Raw genomic sequence first — 3,296 nt, 5'->3', positions numbered from 1 at the left:
CTCCAGAACTCAAACCTGGGACCTTCTCATGTGGATCCAGCTGCATTACTGCTGAGCCACTGTCTGATTGCTTTTTATCTATTTAAATTATTCACCCATTTATTCAATCAGCAGCTTTCTGTGAACACTAATATGTCTGTAACAAAATTATGTTAAAGACACTCTAAGCCAGAAATTATATGTCTATGATATATATTTCCTTTCTGATTTTTTGCAGGGTTGCTATGTCTTTGTATTTCTTCCTGGATTACTGCTTGGACCTTGCAACTTCACTATTGTTTATAATCAGGAATTTTTGGATCCAATTCTTCAAGAACTTTTCTTTTTCTCTCCCTGGAAAAGAAAACAGTATCTATGGACAGTCTATTGGAAGAAGGGTGTCAGTATAGCTAGGGCCTCCCTGCCAGGGCTCTGGGTGTGGGGTGAACAAGCACTTGTTATGAGTTTCTGTCTTTGAGTTTCCTGGCCAGAGACTGGATGAAAAAGCCTGAGGAGGGACCAGCAGTTAGTGTAATGGCTATGTCGCTGGACTTCCACATAGTCAACTACGGTTTGAGTCCCAGACCTGGTGACTTAAACTCATGCTGGGCGTGTGTGCGTGTGTGCCCAAGATCCTGAGAGGAGAATGGAGGAGAAGGGATTGCGGTGTGGCCATACCCCCTGGAGGGGTGATTTCTTGTTTTCTGGCTCTCTCTGTTTTTCTGGTGAGCGCATGTGTCCTATAGCAAAACCCTCTCCCCAAAAATAAATAAATACATAAATAAATAAGCCCGAGGAGGGGCTTGGACAGGATCCTGGAGATTTGGTTCTCAGAGTAAAGAGACAAATTGCAGTTCCTATCGTTTTCTATTCAGTCCTTGCTGCAGTCGAGGCAGAATTGTCTGATTGACTTTGGTAACTGTGTGTGCAAGCCTGAGCTTTTCATGAATGAGATGAAATCATAGCACTGCTGCCCCTGCCCTTAGGAATGTGGTCACAGTCGGCCTGCCAGTGGCATGGTGGTTAAGGAAGCTGGATCCCATGTGGCTGACTGTGTGGTTTGTCTTGGCCCTGGTGACTTGAAACACACCACGTACATGTGTATACATGCCCAAAATTCCAAAAAGATGGAGAAATAGAGAAGAGATTGAAATGTGACCATTCTGCATGGGGGTGGTGATAGCTCTCTTTTCTCTCTTCCCCCCTTGTGGGCACATGTACCCTCTGGCAAAATTTAGGAAAGAAAACCTAAAAGCATTTGATCACTTAGATGATAATACAGGCTCTCACTTTGTTTTTTGGGAGTGGTGGTGGTTTTTTTGTTTTGTTTTGTTTTTGTTTGCTTGTTTGCTGTAGGTCATGTGTGCTCACCAGAGAGAGAGAGAGAGGGAAAGGGGGAGAGGGAGAGAGAGATAGGAGAGAGAGAGAGAAAAATTGGCCCTCAGAGGGGATGACCATGCTACAATCCCCTCTTCTGCTCTCTTCTTGAGATTTTGGGCATGCATGCACATGTGTGTTTTTCAAGTCACCAGGTCTAGGATTTGAACCATGTGGTTGGGCATGTGGGACCCAGCCATCTTAACCTCTGTACTACCTGCTGACCCCACATGTCCCCACTTTTTTTTCTTTCCTTCTTTTTTTTTTTTTTTTTAAGAGAGATTTTTGCTATAGGGCACATGTGCTCCCCAGAGAGACAGAAAGAGGTAGAGAGACAGAAAGTGAGAAGTCAACCCCACTCCCAGGGGTATGGCAACAGTGCAATCCCTTCTCCTCCATTCTCCTCTTGGGATTTTGGATATGTACATACAGGCACCCAGTGTGAGTTTTAAGCTGCTGGGTCCGGTACTTGAACCACAGTCAGCTATGTGGGAGTCCAGCGACTTTACCATTATGCCATCTGCTGGTCTCTGAGCCCCCGCTTTTAAGGGGAGAGTTGAGGGCCAATGTTAGGACATGATTAAGGATGAGAAAACTAACATAGAACAAAAGAAGAGTGTTGACTCTGGAATGCAGTGGTGTGGCAGAGGCTGGCAGGAGAAGGGATGGCCCAGGAGGCACTTTGTCCCGACTGTCTCTCATAAGACTTGACAGATAGGTGAATTAAATCCTGATCCATGAAGAGTTAGTATAAGGAAAAGTAAAGGATTGAAAGACTGCAATAAGTAAGGGAGGAAAGGAAGGACACTTGTATTTATGTACCTATAAAAGCAAAAAAAATAAAAAAAGAGAAATTTGTGGTTGTGCTTGCTGATTTTCAAATAGTCCAATAAAAGGAAGGTTTGCAGTAAGAAAAGTAGGCAGTGTGAGACATACTGAGCTTATTATGTAAGAACCCTCATAAGGAAATAATTGGTGATGATGGGGTGATGTTCTTTTTCAGTTATTGAGATTCTGTGGATGAGAGAGTCAGAAATGAGTTTGGAACTGTCGATGGTCATTTTGGAGCACAAAATAAACCTTGGCTGGGGTTGGAGGAACGTTCAACCCCCAGCTCCCAACCGCAGCCATTTCTGTTACGTAAGGCCTGGTGCAGAGGCAGCCCTGCTGCCTGGATTGTGGGGATGTGTGGCTCAGGATGGGCTCAGTGAGCAAGTGACTGGGTGATAGGGACGGACTTGGAACCTGGACTGGGGCAGCGAAAGAGATGGGAAGCCCACGTCCACAGAACCGGGGATAGGCCGTCTGCTTAAAGCCTGTTCCCCAGAAGCACAGGCTGCTGCAGACCTGCTTGTGGCAGGTGGTGCCTGTAGATATTGGAACACTGAAATAGGGGCCATCACACATCTAAGTGTGCCCAGAGGACAGGGCAGGGGCTCTGCAGAGAACACAGTAGAAATATTTTTGTGCATAACCAGAGAAAAGAGGCCCTGAGTGCCTTTTCTCCTGAACTGGGATGGAGGAAAAGTCAGAAAGGACACCTAGCCGTAGACTCCAGAGAGAGAGAAGCATAAGGCAAGTGTAATTATTAGAGATGACGAAAGATAAGGCAGTTTTCTGAGGATCTGGGCTCACTCTTAAGCCCACGTTTTAAGACAGAAGAATTTAGGGTTTAATTTTTTTTTGTCAGAGCTGAACTGTGATAAGAAATTTTTATAGCTGAGGGACCAGCAGTTAGCATATGGCTATGTCGCTGGACTCCCATGTAGTCGACCGTGGTTCGTGTCCTGAACCTGGTGGCTTAAAACTCACGCCGGGCATGTGCGCGTGTGTGCCCATGATCCTGAGAGGAGAATGGAGGAGAAGGGATTGCAGCATGGCCATCCTCCCTGGGGGGTGATTTCTCCCTTTCTATCTCTCTGTCTCTCTCTGTGTGTCTG

The sequence above is a fragment of the Tupaia chinensis genome, unplaced genomic scaffold (assembly GCF_000334495.1).
Source record: "Tupaia chinensis unplaced genomic scaffold, TupChi_1.0 Scaffold000532_1, whole genome shotgun sequence".
Taxonomy (NCBI): domain Eukaryota; kingdom Metazoa; phylum Chordata; class Mammalia; order Scandentia; family Tupaiidae; genus Tupaia; species Tupaia belangeri.
The sequence above is the reverse complement of the archived record's forward strand: the minus strand, read 5'-3'. Positions refer to the sequence as shown.